The sequence below is a fragment of the Manis pentadactyla genome, chromosome 2 (genome assembly GCF_030020395.1).
Source record: "Manis pentadactyla isolate mManPen7 chromosome 2, mManPen7.hap1, whole genome shotgun sequence".
NCBI classification, from domain to species: Eukaryota; Metazoa; Chordata; class Mammalia; order Pholidota; family Manidae; genus Manis; species Manis pentadactyla.
The window spans coordinates 91223088-91239783 of NC_080020.1; the positions used below are offsets into that span (position 1 = coordinate 91223088).

Here is a 16696-nt window from a genome sequence, read left to right on the forward strand (position 1 = left end):
TTTTTAAAAATGTCTGTAATTTAATGATTTCACTTTAATGTTGTCCTGTTAATTAGGAATGGTTAATTTTGGTTAATTATTCAGTAGTATGATGGTAAATAATATTATTTATATAGTAAATTTATTTTTAATCTCATGTTCACTTTGTCTTTCTCTTGTCCCATTGACCCTATTCCTTGCAGTGGCAGTCCCTCATTTCCTCAGTTTTTTTCTTTAGCGTTTTGGTTGTGATCCTTCATCTAGTTAGGAAGAAAACTTCAATTTCCTGTTTTTTGTACAAGGGTCATTTCAATATAGACTGAGCGCGTCCACTGGACTTCTACCAAGTAAACTATCTAGGAAGTCATCAGGATTGCCAGATAGCAAAGTACTTTGTTGCATAGCAGAGTCCTCAGGAAATTAAAAAATGTAAAATAAGTTGTTTAATAGTTTCCAGAAAAAAGTAAGCATATTACCTACCTAACTTGGGTGCAACATTAAATTAAGGGGTCATTTTGATGCTTAGTAAGTAAGTACTCCGTGAAGTCCTTTAAATCTGCTCCAGTTTTCCTCCTTTGGCATTTGTCTTTTACTTTACTGTAGAGTTACAGAAGAATGGTTATATTCATGGATCTGATGTTTATTAAATGAAAGGTCACTAAAAATAGTAACACTTTCTCAGTATGTGCTTAGTGAATCTAGTGGGGACAGAGACAACAATTGAAACTTTAAATCATGGTTTTTCTGCTTTTGAAGTGAGCCTCATATTACTTCTCCTTTTTCATAAATAATTACTTATAGCAAGAGAAGTTTCAATAAAACTTTATGTAATAACTTTTTGTAATTAGAATTTTGATTAGTTTTGTTTTCTTACTTTCAAAATATACCCTTTTTTTTCTAGAAGTATAACTTTAAAGTAAATTTTTTTCAAATATTGTTCTGAGTTATACTGGCATTTTGACTTATGCCTACATTTAGCTGGAATTTGGCTCTCTAACTACTCTTATCCTAAACTTTGGTTTGTTTGTATACCTTATATATAATTTGCATTTTCAGTATGCTCTCCTTTCTACCACTGTGACTTTTGGGCTTTTTGTAAACCAGCTATGTTTTCCACTTAATTGTAGTCACTCCCAGTTTTAGGAGTCAATATATTTGGAGAGGAAACTAAAACATTGTTCTCTTATTTTTTTGTATTGAATTTTTTTGGTGACAATTTTATTTAGATACAATCCACAGACCATTCACTGCACCTGTTTAAGATATACAATACAGTCACCACAATTCATTGATGGAATTGTTTGTTCATTTGTTTTTATTATTTCTTTTTCCCCTCCCTTCTATTTGTATGGAAGCTGTATATTTCATTTTTATTCTTTTGATGATTACTCTTGAAACTTTAGTAAGCATACTTAACACAGTAAAGCTAATCAGTATTATTCTTTCCTGAACAAATCAAACACATTAAAACATATAAATATGATCACTCCTCTTGACTTCTGTGGTATTATTATTCTGTATCTTATTTCTGATTTCTTTTTAATTACACAAACTAACACTACCATCACCACTAGCACCATTATCATTATTGCAGTTTTTATGTAAATAACAGTTGTTTTTGTTTGTTTATGTAAGTACCAATTTCTTTCTTCACTGTACTTTCTTGCATATTAAGGATCATTTGTTTTTTCCTGAAGTACATCTTTTAGAAGTTTCTTTAGAGGAAGTCTTCTTACTTTCTCTATTGGTGATCTGGAAGTATCTTTATTTTGTCCTAGTTCTTGAAAGACAGTTTTGCTGGGTTCATAATGGTAGGCTGATAGTTACTTTCTCTCAACATTTTGAAAATAATATTTTATTCTCTTTTGATTCCCATTGTTCTGTTAAGATGTGTGAGTGTAGTGTGCTTGTCATTGTGTATGTGATCTATCTTTCTGGCTGCTTTCAAGTTCTTCTCTGTAACTTTGCCATTCTGAATTTCTTTTAAGGTATGTATTCCTAGCTATTTGTCTGCTTAGTACAGAATATGCCTTTTGTATATGTGGATTCATCTCTTCAATCAGTGCTGGATGTTTCTCAGAAATTAGATTTGAAGGTTCTCTTCAACTCTTTCTATTCTTTCTTGGGTCTCATTAGATGTATTTTGGATCTTATCAGCCTCCCATTCTCTCTCTCTCTCTCTCTCTCTCTCTCTTTTTCTTTTTTTCATAATTTTCTTCTACTGGTCACTCTCTGTTTCAGTCTGGGTAATTTTTTTCATATTTCCAAGTTCCTAATTCTCTCTTCAGTTCTGATTAATCTGCTGTTTAATTTGTTCATTGAGTTTTTGTTTTAAAATTATACTTTTTTCTTTTAGAAGTTCTGTTTTTTTAAAGTCTGCCTAACCATTTTTGACAGTTTCTTTTTCCTTGCCTTTAAAATATCTTATTCCATTTTTTGTTTTTAACATTTTATATTCACTTTCATTTTCTTCATGTGGACAGTTCCCCTACATAAAATAAAAAGTAGATTAATCTTGATGTACTAATTGAACTCATATAGTAAACTTGCCATTCCTCTTTTAGGTTTGTTTATTTACTTTTTGCTTAAAAATAAGATACTAATGTTTTAGGAAGATAATTTATAATGGCTAAATTAGACTAGGGACAGAGACCAGTTAGGAAGCATCTAATAGCAAAAATATGCTGTAGAATTAGAGAATGGGAAGTAAATGTTAAGCAGAAACATCACAGCCAATTCTGGTCTATTCTGTATGAAAACCAAGAAAGAATAGTAGAAAATAATGCCAAGTTTCAACTTGTGGGATTAGAATGATTTTTGTATTTACAGGTACAGAAAAATTGAGAAAGCTCAGCTTTAAAATGTGAGAGTGAAATGTTAGGGTAGGAAGATCCATTAGATAGGAGAAATTACAGATCTAACGTTCAAAAAGTAAAATTTGCATACCATCAGGAGAAGAGCTGCAACAAAGGGAGTAGAAAAGCCTTCAGAGGGATTAAATTCAAAAGGGACTGAGATTTAGAGAGAATCTAAATTATATCCCAGGAATAGATATAGAGTCCATTGAATAAGACAAATTACATTGTTAAGAAGTCAAATTAAGTCAAATCAATGAAAGAAGTGGTAATTCATTGAGACTGTAAGTTTCACTATCTTTTTCTGTAGAATTGGCTTGTGATTGTTGGGTGTGCATGAACTGTTTTCTTTCTTTCTAAATAGGCCAATATCCAGTAAGCATCCAATGTTGAGTAAAAGATATTCAACATCACTAGCTTCAGGGAGAAGATAATTAAAATCACAATAAGATAGCACTACACATCTATTACAATGGCTAATAAAAAACTGACAATACCAAATGCTGGCTGGGCTGAGGGGCACCTGGTCTTCTCATACACTGCTGGTAGGAGTTCAAATGGTACAGCTACTCTAAAAAACAGTTTAGCAGTTTCTTGTAGTTAAATGTACACTTACCAATGACCCGACAATCACACTCCAGAGTATTTCTCATAGGGAAATCACAAAAATCTGTATATGAATGTTTATAGAAGTTCTAGTCATAACCACTGAAAAGTGGAAACAACCCAAATGTTCTTCAATAGGTGAATGCTTCTCAGCAGTGCAAAGGAAGGAGCTATTGAATGTGCAGCAATTTGGACGAATCTCAAAGACATTATGCTGAAGCGAGTCTTAAAAGTTATGTGCTGTATAATTACATTTACATGACATTTCTATAAAAAAACAAAACTATAGTATGACCACTGATCTCAGTGGTCTCCAAGGCATAGGACTAAGGAGATGGTATTTGTATAAAGAGACAGCAGAAAGGAATTGGTTTTTTGTTTTTTTTTTTTGAGTGATGGAGCTGTTTGTGGTAGTGGTTACACTTTTGTACATTTAAAATTCATAGAACTGTACACAAAAAGTTAATTTTACTGTATGGTAATTGTTAAAAATTTTTACAGTGTCTTTTATTTCTTAAAGCAATTTAGCAGCATCCATAAAAATGTAAGCACATGCTCTTCTAGGCAATTTCAATTCTAGGAATGTATATAGATAGCTAAGCTGACCATATGGTAGTCAATGGCCACATCTGTTTACTGAGCACTTGAAATGTGGCTCGTCTGAATAGAGATGTAATTTAAGTGTAAAATACACACTAGATTTCAAAGAATTAATTAAGTAGAAGAATGTACTGTATGGTTCATTACTTATTTTTTACATTGATTTACATGTTGAATTGATAAAATTTTGGAGATAATGAGTTAATATCATTTTTAAAATTAGAAAAGAGGCCATTTTGCTTAGAGATGCAATCTCAATGTTTCTTTAATCCATTACTGTGTTTCAAAATATACAGTCATCTATAGAAAGCTGTTCTCAGAGCTTTAATCTGAAATGAAACTGTAATGGAAATGCTCCTGCCCCAACTATAGTCTTTTAGCACTATTAAATGTATAACCATTTACATATTATTACAAGAATTTTGATAGAGTAAGATCAAGAGTCTTTGTTAACTTTATGCACCTATATTTCAAACATCCATTGACAATTTGATAAGCTAGTTTTATAAATGCCTAATTTGAAAACAACAAATTTGGTTCATAAGTAAATGATATTGAGTACACTTAGTCTTTATACATAAATTTGATTTTCCAACTAAACCTGCCTGTTTAATTGCCTTCTTCATGAGTTCTGTAGTACATCATTTGGGGAAAAGAGGGTTTCAGAAAAGCTTTGATTTATTTATTCTTTTTTCATGATCTCTACTTCAAAGTGGAATTTTCCTTGCTTGATTACACTTAGAGGAAGAGGGGTGGACATGAACGGGGGAAATCAAAGTAAGCTATGCTTTAAAAAGAAAAGTAAAGAAAAAGCAATCACAGCCTGGAAAACAAATTTGCCTCTTTGGTTTTATATTGTTTCAGCTAAACCCTGTGATTAAGTGATTCCTGATGAACTACTTATTTCTTACAAATGTCGTCTTGCTATCTTGATATTTAGGAAAGAACAAATTAAGATTAACAGTTAACGTATGTTTGATGAGTTAGGTTAATTTGTTGATTTTTGGTATTGTTTCTTAGATGTAAAATGTTGAATGGTTCTGAATAATGGGCTTTTAAATTCAATTTTTAAAAAGTGACAGCTATTAAAATGTAAAATAAATACTAGGTAAAAATGACACTCATAGTGTCAGATTCTGTATTTTTGTGATTAAAATTGGGCATGAATCCGAAAGGATATATAACTTTAAATGCATTAGCATCGTATTTTTTTATTCTTTGGTGATTTTCATGCTAGTATGAATTTGAGATTAGTTTTGCTGTAACAACAACAAAAAAAACCAAGAAGTATTTTATGTTAAACAATAGATTTTATACATGCTTTTGCTTGTAATTGCTGTTATCAGTTGAACAATGTAACCCTAACTTTATGAAGGGGAACATACCTTTCAACTTTTGTTTGCTTTTAAACTAGCTATGCTGAAATCTGTTCTGGAAATAAAAATGTTATATTCTCAGTTTCTAGAAATAAGAATTATAATGAGTTAAAACTAATACAAGCCTTTCCTTCTTTTTAAGTAAAAGACACCGAAAGTTGGGTTTAGAATGCTTTTGCAGAAAACAGTTTGATTTATGTTTATCTTAATATAATTAGTTGATAATTTAATTTGAGTTTGGAGTATGTATATAGAGGACTTATCTATTCTGAACAAAAAAAGTATTCTGTAATACAGAATATTTTTAAATGTAGTTATTTTTACAGTCAAAATACACACAACCTTTGATTTTGTGTGCAAACACAGACACAAAGTTTAAAGAAATTTATAATATTTCAAACTAATACAGAAGTTAGGTTGGGGTAGAATTATAGGCAACTCACTTATCTTATATCCTTCTGTAATATTTGATTGTTTTGTGTGTGTGAGAAGGACATTACTATGGAAAGAAAGAAAAACAATGATGAGACTTTTTAAAAAAAATAGTAATTTTTATGTATCTTTCTACAAATGCTGTTTATTTCATTTTTAATTGAAGATTATTGATATACAGTCTTATATTGGTTTCAAATGTACATCACAGTGGTTCAGCCATTACCCGTATTATTAAATCCTCATCCCCACTAGTAGAGTTACTGTCTCAACATAGAAAGATGTTACAGAATCATTGGCTGTCATCCACATGACCAACTTATATATTATGATTGAGAATTTTTATCCCTTTTATTCCCCTTCCCTTCCCACCCACCCACTGCAAACCCTCCCCCATAATAACCACTAGTCACTGCTCAGTGTCAATGCTATTTTGTTCATTTTGTTTTGTTTTTAGATTCCACAAATAAATGAAATCATATACAGTATTTGTCTTTCTCTGCCTGGCTTATTTCACTTAACATAATACCATCTAGAGCCATCCATGTTGTCACAAATGGCAGCATTTCTTTATTTTCCTATGGCGGAATAATACTCTATTGTGTATATGTACCACAAATTCTTTATCCATTCATCTATTGATGGACACTTTGGTTGCTTCCATATCTTGTCTATAGTAAATAATCCAGCAATAAACATAGGAGTTCATATATCATTTCAAATCAGGGATTTTGTTTTCTTTGGGTGAATTCCTAGAAATATAATTACTGGGTCATATGGTATTTCTATGTTTGTTTTTCTGAGAAACCTCCATCCTGGCTGCACCAATTTATATTCCCACCAACAGCATAGGAGGGTTCCTTTTTCTCCACATTCTCACTAGCACTTGTTATTTCCTGTCTTTTGCATGGTGGCCATTCTAACTGGTATGAGGTGATACCTTGTTTTGGTTTTGATTTGCACTTCCCTGATTATTAACAATGTGGAACATCTTTTTATGTGCTTGTTAATCATCTGTAGTTCTTCTTTGATGTAGCCCCAGTTGTTCATTTTTATTTTGTTTCCCTTGCCCAAGGAGATGTTTCCAGGGAAAAATTGCTCATGATTATGTTCAACAGATTATTACCTGTTTTCTAATATGAGTTTTATGGTTTCATGTTTTACATTTAGATCTTTAATCCATCTCATGTTTACTTTTGTGTATGGAGTTAGAAAGTGATCCAGTTTCATTCTTTTGAATGTAGCTGTGCACTGTTCCCAACATCAATTATTGAAGAGACTGTCTTTTCCCCACTGAATATATTCATGGCTCCTTTATCATAAATTAATTGACTATATATGTGTAGGTTTATATCTGCGCTCTCTGTTCTCTTCCATTGAACTTGGGTCTGGTCTTGTGCTAGCACCACACTGTTTTGACTACTGTAGCTTTGTAGTATAGCTTGAAGTCAGGGAATATAATAACCCCCAGCTTTGTTTTTCTTTCTCAGGATGGCTTTGGCTGTTCAGGGTCTTCTGTGGTTCCATATGAATTTTAGGATTATTTGCTCTAGTTCATTGAAAAATGCTATTGGTATTTTGATAGGGAGTGCATTGAATCTGTAAATTGCTTTAGGTAGGATTGCCATTTTGACAATATTAATTCTTCCTATCCATGAGCATTGGATAGATTTTCATTTATTTGTGTTGTCTTTAATTTCTCTCATGAATGTCTTATAGTTTTCAGAGTACAGGTCTTTTACTTCCTTGGTTAGGTTTATTCCTAGGAATTTTATTTTTTTTGATGCAATTGTAAATGGAATTGTTTTCCTGATTTCTCTTTCTCCTAGTTCATTGAATTTCACTTTTATAGTAGCTTCTTAAGGCAGATTTTTCTTAACATAGCTTCTTATGGTGGAAATTTCAAGTAATTGTGAGAAAAGTATCACCCACAAATATAGACTCATTAGTTTATGGCTCATTAAATTATCTGTGTTGCTACTATAGCAAATCTTGTACCTACTATGTGTTTCTTGCAATGTGCTCTGATTTCTCAGAAATCACTATTAAATGCTTTCATTGTTTCTGTAGGATTGACTGGCCCATAAAAGGAACCTGTAATTATTATACTGTCTTTTTCATAGCTTTAATTTTCTACTTTTCTTCTTTTATACATGCATATGTAATTGTTAGCTGCCACTGATCAGTTATGGAAAGACAACAAATGAATATCAAATGATTCATATCCTTCTGAGAATCACTTAAGGATACAGAAATTTAAAAAAAATATGTAATAAATCATTGATATCAAGTCAGTGTTGAAGAGTGAAATATAAAAATTTATATTTTTTGACGTTCATATATCTTGTGCTATTCATATTGACTTATTAGAATGAGAGAGTTCAAAGTCATCTTCCCATTCACAATTGTAAAATCAATTATTATTAATGCTCATAAGTATATAATATGAATTTGCATGTGACCAAAGAATTGCCTTTACATAATTGTCTTTGAAATTTAGTAATGACAAGTGAACTAAATACTTTTCTTTTCCAGTATGTCACAGTTGAATGTCCAAAAACTTAGAGGGCTTTTTTAATGAGTGAAAAGTTGAAAATTACTTTTGGAATATTTATTACAATTATGATTAAAGATAGTATTTTCTAATTTTATTACTAAGGTCTTCAATACTTCCTACACATAAGAGTAAATGCTAGCTCTTAATTTATATATATATATATATCTCTAAAGTGGGAGCTTACATTTGTCTAAGAATTTTAATTTTAGCTGCTTTTAAAGGAAAATTTTGATCTTTATTTTCAATTTCTGGGAATTATCTAAGGAAGTGATTTTATGACAGGAATGATAAACAGTAGGAATTGATATGAAGGAGATGCTTTGAGATTTCATTTGTTGCACTTTGACTTAATTTTTTTTGACAGATTGGATTATAATTTGGAATGGTTATTATATTCAGAATGCAAATGTACATTTAAAAAAATTAGAGATTTTCTAGTAAAGGATCAATAGGAGAATAAAACATAAATAATTTTGAATCCTAGTAAGGGCTCTTATAGTACTTCAAAAATTATTAAGGAAAAGGGTTGGGAGAACAAGGTCCATAAGAGTTTAACATTTGTAGGATAAGGAGGGAGGAAAGTCAGAGACATGGGAAATGTATGTGTAAGAATTTTGTCAGAGTAGTGGAGCTGCTGAGTTGGATGAATGGGATCTAGGAGATGACCTGATAAGAGGGCCAGAAAGGATGGGGTTACTTTGGGGGAAAGAGGAGCAATTAATTTCTAAGGCACTTTTGTTTTATGTAAAATGCATTAATGACCACTGTCCAATATCTGATATTAAAACTCAATTTTTAACTTCCACTAGACAGTCTTAACCATCATTATCATCAGAAATAACATATTTTTGGGGTTGTTAATTTTAACTTTGTTTGAAATATTCTTTGGAGATTGCTTTACGACAAAATAAAAATCAAATGAGGTTATCAAGATTTAAGTCTGAAATGTCAAATTACAGGTATTAAAAGGGAATATAATTATTATTTAATATTGAAGAAGAGTTACCAACTACTACATTGTAGTTGTGTTTTATCCAAATTATAGTTGAATGTTATACAATTTTACCTTATTACTATTAATGAAAATTGATGAACCTAAACAGAATATTTTATCTTTAATCCATTAAGTCACCCAATTTATTTGATACTTACTTGGGGTTTTTTGTTTTAATAATAGCTTATTGATATTTTTCCTCCTGTAATTTTTCTTATTTACCATTATTGTCTTCAGTAGCACTATTTTGCCACTTAAACAATATTCAAACTTTAGACTAGAATTCAGTTAAGAACTGGGTACAAATTGAGTACATATTTCTCGATAGAAGATATACAAATGGACAATAAACACATGAAAAGAGGGTCACCATCATTAGTTGTTGAGGGAAAGCAAATAAAACTATAATAGGATACCTCTCCATGCCCAGTAGGATCGCTAGAGTAAAAATGACAGAAAATACCAAGTGTTGGTAAAGATGTGGGGAAATTGGAACTCTCATATGTTGCTGGTATGAATGTAAAATGGTGCAACCATTTTGGAAAACAATTTGGCAATTCTTCAGATGTTAAATGGGGAGCTACCATCTGACCCAGCAATACCATTTCTAGTTATATACCCAAGAGAATTGAAAATATATCTTGACACAAAACTGTGCACTAATATTAATGACAACATTATTCATAATAGCCCCAAAGGGGAAACAACCCAAAAGTCCATCAACTGATGAATGGAAACTAAAATGTGGTATATCCATTCAATGCATTATTATTCAGTCATAAAAAGGAATGAAGTACTGATTAATACTATAGTGCTGAAGAACATTGAAAACATGACTCTATGTAAAAAGCCAAACACAAAGGAACACTATATTGTATAGTTCCATTTATGTGAAATGTCCAGAATAAGCAAAACTTAGAAACAGTACACAGATTAGTGGTTGCCTAGGGCTGGGGAGAAATAGGAAATGACTGCTAGTGAGTATATGTTTCTTTGGGGGATAATGAATGTTCTGGAATTAGGTAGTGGTGATGGTTGCACCACTTTGTGAATATATTAAAACAACTGAATTGCATATTTTTAAAAGGTGAATTTTATGACATACGAATTCTATCTCAGTTTAATAAAAAAAGAAGGAATGAAAAAAGAAGTTATCTCTGAAGGCAATATAAAATATTAGGTAGAGTGCAGATAAAGTTAGAAGGGTAGAGAGTTACTGTGGAGGTGCTGAGTAACTCTGAAGTACTGGGACACTGAGGCTGGAGGGGAAGCAGCTGTGGGGGCTATTTCCATTTTAACAGGAAACAATCTTGAACCCAAAAGAATGAATCCCTAATGATGGAGTTTCAGGCACCAGTGATGGGCTGAATGTGGGCTCCCAGGGCCCATGCTTATACCTGACAAATGATGGCCTGAGCTATGAGCAAACATGACTATATGAACACTTCAGTGCAGGATCCCCCTCTTGATTACTCCTTCCGAAGCATCCATATCATCCAAGATCTGGTAAGTAAGAAGCCAAGGACAGAACTATGACCACTAAGGCACTCAAAGTTTGGGTAGTCACAGGTCCAGTCTCTATTGCTGAACAAAGTCCTCAACTGAGGGACTTCAACCATGTAGTTTCACAGCTATTGGGGCATCTGGAGAACCTGGCCTGGATCGATCTGTCCTTCAATGACCTGACTTCCATTAATCCTGTCCTGACAACATTCTTCAAACTGTGTGTCCTCTATCTCCATGGTAACAGCATCCAGTGCCTGGGGAAGGTGAATAAACTGGCTGTCCTCCCTCAGGTCCAGAGCCTGACACTCCACAGGAACGCTAGAGAAGAAGAGAATGGGTGTGGTTAATATATGCTCTGCACACTGGCCCTGCACCCTGGCCCTTACCACCACGTTCTACTTCAGTGGGGTCATCAAAACAGACTGTGCCATAGCTGAAGTGTGGAAGTGCATCAATATCAAGCCCCAGAAGGTCTGGATCAAGTAGGATACACTCTGAGCTTCCCAGAATCCCAATAGTTTGAGGCTTGAGGATGGTCAATTTGGTTTCACAATAAATTTTTATAATAGTTCTTTATGTATTCTATATACTGGACTCTTATCAAATATATGATTTGTAGATTTCTTTTTCCTATTCTCTGAATTCTCTTTTCACTTTTTTCGTAGTGTTTTTTTGAAGGCCAAAAGTTTGAAATTTTAGTGAATTCCAATGAATTTTTTCTTTGCTTGTGTTTTTAGTATCATATCTAAGAAATCATTGCTTAATATAAGGTTACAGAAATTTAATTCTCTGTTTTCTTCTAAACTTGTTATAGCTTTAGCTCTTATGTTTAGATCTTTGATCCATTGCAAATTAATTTTTTTATATGAGGTGAGGTGGGACAAAGGATGTTTTTTGTTCTTGTTTACAAAACTCATTTTCACAATTCTTGCCTTTATTTGAAAGTGTTCATGCATGTGGGCTAGTCTTCCCCTATTTTGAATCATCTCTAAATTCTATCTGTTCTTTATGGTTTAGCTCAGAAGCCCAAGAAATCTTTTAAAAATATCTCTCTTTTAACCCTCAAGAAACTAAAAATAATCTTGTCTCTCATATGGCTTTATCTTTATCCTCACAGCACTTTTGTCACTTTCCATCTATTATTACAGTTATTTACATAAATGTTTTAGCATTCCCTCCCTAGGGGAAAGTTCATAGTTTGATTTGTTTTTCATAGTTAAGTATTTAGTATATATCAATTGATTTAATTATAGTTTTAGATTCCTGGTATAGTGTAGGCAAAGGGAAATTACAATTGTTTAGAGAAGGAATAAGATTAACCTAAAACACCAGTAGAATAGCTATCTTGAATGAACAGTGAACTTGTAGAGTATGTATTTTTATTGGTCCCTTATTAATTTTATTATCCTGATGTGTTAAAAAAAGGATATACTTGTATTGTAAAATGACATTCACCTTTTGGCATCAAGTCACAAATGCAGTTTTTCTTGTGGGATTAGAAATGGAAGACAAGATGAAAACGTTCTTTGGGGATTGAGAGGAATACTGTGTTATATAATTTAACTGGCCAATTAGGAATGATTAATAATATCATTTATATTCTGCCTCATTTTAAATGTTAATCTTTTACAAATGGAAATTTACAGATAAAAGTGAAAAATGTTTACTTAAAAAAAAAAATCCCTGCAGTGCTAGTTATTGGAAATGTTTCTAGAAAACCTGAGTATTAAATACATTGACCTACTGAAGAAAATTGCCTGGGAAAACTGTGACTGACAGCTTATGTTAAGGTTTGCAATCTTGCATAGATACCATGCCAAGTTTTCATTTATTCACTTTCTTGAAAGTATAAAGAGACTTAGAAAAATAGAGGCTTACCACAGAGTTCCTTTAGAGAAACCGTTGTTATACGAGAGGCTGTCCCACTGAGTCTGTCTGTGGTTGTAGCTAGTGATTCTTTAAGAAGATATGGAGGCCTGTTGCTAGGTCTTATAAGGTCATTTTGAGAGGCTGCAAATTGATCAAGAAGACAAATTCTTCTGTGGGTGCTATCCAGAAGTAAATGCAGTTCCATGAACTTTGATTTCTGATGTGCAGGTTAGGGCTGTTTATTAGCAAACCACTAAGCAAGTTATAAAGGTTTGCTAAAACTTGATATTCATAATATTAAGCTGTATAGTAGAAAGTACCAAGATATACATGATTAGGGACTTGTACCTAATATTAAACATTTTCAGTTGTAAGTAGTTGGATTTTCAGAAAAATTCTTTGTATTATTTTGAATTAGTCACAGTCTTCAATGACTTCCATTGCTGTTTTCTATCATGTTATTAATTTAATTAATTTTATTTGATATAAAAATGTATATATTGCCTAAACAATTTTTTCTGTTTTTTAAAATTTTGTTATCATTAATCTACAATTACATGAAGAACATTATGTTTACTAGGCTTCCCCCTTCACTAAGTCCCCCTACACACCCCATTACAGTCACTGTCCATCAGCATAGTAAGATGCTGTAGAATCACTACTTGTCTTCTCTGTGTTGCACAGCCCTCCCTGTGCCCCCCATGCACTATTCATGCTAATCATAATGCCTCCTTGCTTTTTCCCCACCCTTATCCCTCCCTTCCCACCCATCCTCCCCACTCCCTTTCCCTTTGGTAACTGTTAGTCTATTCATGGGTTCTGTGATTCTGCTGCTATTTTGTTCCTTCAGTTTTTCTTTATTCTTATACTCCACATATGAGTGAAATCATTTGATACTTGTCTTTCTCCGCATGGCTTATTTCACTGAGCATAATACCCTCTAGCTCCATCCATGTTGTTGCAAATGGTAGGATTTGTTTTCTTCTTATGGCTGAATAATATTCCATTGTGTATATGGACCACATCTTCTTTATCCATTCATCTACTGATGAATACTTAGGTTGCTTCCATTTCTTGGCTATTGAGAATAGTGCTGCGATAAACATAGGGGTGCATCTGTCTTTTTCAACCTGCACTGCTGCATTTGTAGGGTAAATTCCTAGAAGTGGAATTCCTGGGTCAAATGGTATGTCTATTTTGAGTTTTTTGAGGAACCTCCATACTGCTTTCCACAATGGTTGAACTAATTTACATTCCCACCAGAGTGTAGGAGCGTTCCCCTTTCTCCACAACCTCACCAACATGTGTTGTTGTTTGTCTTTTGGATGGTAGCGATCCTTACTGGCGTGAGCTGATATCTCATTGTGGTTTTAATTTGCATTTCTCTGATGACAAGCGATGTGGAGCATCTTTTCATGTGTCTGTTGGCCATCTGAATTTCTTCTTTGGAAAACTGTCCATTCATGTCCTCTGCCCACTTTTTAATTGGATTATTTGCTTTTTGTTTGTTGAGGTGTGTGAGCTCTTTATGTATTTTGGATGTCAACCTTTTATCGGATCTGTCATTTATGAATATATTCTCCCATACTGTAGGATACCTTTTTGTTCTATTGATGGTGTCCTTTGCTGTACAGAAGCTTTTCAGCTTGATATAGTCCCACTTGATCATTTTTGCTTTTGTTTCCCTTGCCCGGGGAGATATGTTCATGAAGAAGTTGCTCATGTTTATGTCCAAGAGATTTTTGCCTGTATTTTTTTCTAAGAGTTTTATGGTTTCATGACTTACATTCAGGTCTTTGATCCATTTCGAATTTACTTTTGTGTATGGGTTAGACAGTGATCCAGTTTCATTCTCTTACATGTAGCTGTCCGGTTTTGCCAGCACCGTCTGTTGAAGAGACTGTCATTTCCCCATTGTAAGTCCATGGCTCCTTTATTGAATATTAATTGACCATATATGTTTGGGTTAATGTCTGGAGTCTCTAATCTGTTCCACTGGTCTGTGGCTCTGTTCTTGTGCCAGTACCAAATTGTCTTGATTACTATGGCTTTGTAGTAGAGCTTGAAGTTGGGGAGCGAGATCCCCCCACTTTATTCTTCCTTTTCAGTATTGCTTTGGCTAATTGGGGTCTTTGGTGTTTCCATATGAATTTTTGAACTATTTGTTCCAGTTCATTGAAGAATGTTGTTGGTAATTTGATAGGGACTGCATCAAATCTGTATATTACTTTGGGCAGGATGGCCATTTTGATGAGATTAATTCTTCCTAGCCATGAGCATGGGATGAGTTTCCATTTGCTAGTGTCTCCTTTAATTTCTCTTAAGAGTGTCTTGTAGTTTTCAGGGTATAGGTCTTTCACTTCCTTGGTTAGGTTTATTCCTAGGTATTTATTCTTTTTGATGCAATTGTGAATGGAATTGTTTTCCTGATTTCTCTTTCTATTAGTTCATTGTTAGTGTATAGGAAAGCCACAGATTTCTTTGTGCTAATTTTGTATCTTGTAACTTTGCTGTATTCCGATATCAGTTCTAGTAGTTTTGGAGTGGAGTCTTTAGGGTTTTTTATGTACAGTATCATGTCATCTGCAAATAGTGACAGTTTAACTTCTTCTTTACCAATTTGGATTGGTTGTATTCCTTTGTTTTGTCTAATTGCCATGGCTAGGACCTCCAGTAATATGTTGAATAACAGTGGGGAGAGTGGGCATCCCTGTCTTCTTCCCGATGTCAGAGGAAATGCTTTCAGCTTCACACTGTTAAGTATGATGTTGGCTGTGGGCTTATCATATATGGCCTTTATTATGTTGAGGTACTTGCTCTGTATATCCATTTTTCTGATAGTTTTTATCATGAATGGATGTTGAATTTTGTCAAATGCTTTTTCAGCATCTATGGAGATGATCATGTGGTTTTTGATTTCTTTTTGTTTATGTGATGGATGATGTTGATGGATTTTCGAATGTTGTACCATCCTTGCATCCCTGGGATGAGTCCCACTTGGTCATGGTATATGATCCCTTTGATGTATTGTTGAATTCGGTTTGCTAATATTTTGTTGAGTATTTTTGCATCTACATTCATCAGGGATATTGGTCTGTAATTTTCTTTTTTGGTAGGGTCTTTGCCTGGTTTTGGCCTTAGGGAAATGTTGGCTTCATAGAATGAGTTTGGGAGTATTCGCTCCTCTTCTGTTTTTTGGAAAACTTTGAGGAGAATGGGTATTATGTCTTCTCTGTATGTCTGATAAAATTCCGAGGTAAATCCATCTGGCCCGGGGGCTTTGTTCCTGGGTAGTTTTTTGATTACTGCTTCAATTTCTTTGCTGGTAATTGGTTTGTTTAGATTTTGTGTTTCTTCCTTGGTCAGTCTTGGAAGGTTGTATTTTTCTAAGACGTTGCACATTTCTTCTAGGTTTTCCAGCTTGTCAGCATATAGATTTTCATAGTATTCTCTAATAATTCTTTTATTTCTGTGGGGTCCATCATAATTTTCATTTCTCATTTCGGATTCTGTTGATGTGTGTAGATTCTCTTTTTCTCTTAATAAGTCTGGCTAGAGGGTTATCTATTTTGTTTATTTTCTCAAAGTACCAGCTCTTGGTTTCATTGATTTTTGCTATTGTTTTTTTCTTCTCAATTTTATTTATTTCTCCTCTGATCTTTATTATGTTCCTCTTTCTACTGATTTTAGGCCTCATTTGTTCTTTTTCCAATTTTGATAATTGTGACATTAGACTATTCATTTGGGATTGTTCTTCCTTCTTTAAATATGCCTGGATTGCTATGTACTTTCCTCTTAAGACTGCTTTCGCTACGTCCCACAGAAGTTGGGGCTTTGTGTTGTTGTTGTCATTTGTTTCCATATATTGCTGCATCTCCATTTTAATTTGGTCATTGATCCATTGATTAGTTAGGAGCGCGCT

General features: G+C 33.3%; 1 protein-coding gene and 1 pseudogene across 2 annotated transcripts in view; both read left to right on the top strand.

Moving 5' to 3' along the window:
• Positions 1 to 16696, top strand: part of ADAMTS6 (ADAM metallopeptidase with thrombospondin type 1 motif 6) — a 310955-nt gene that overhangs the window by 53063 nt on the left and 241196 nt on the right. The gene's annotated exons all lie outside the window — the stretch shown is intronic.
• On the top strand, positions 9507 to 11307 carry LOC130681513 (leucine-rich repeat-containing protein 51-like; annotated as a pseudogene).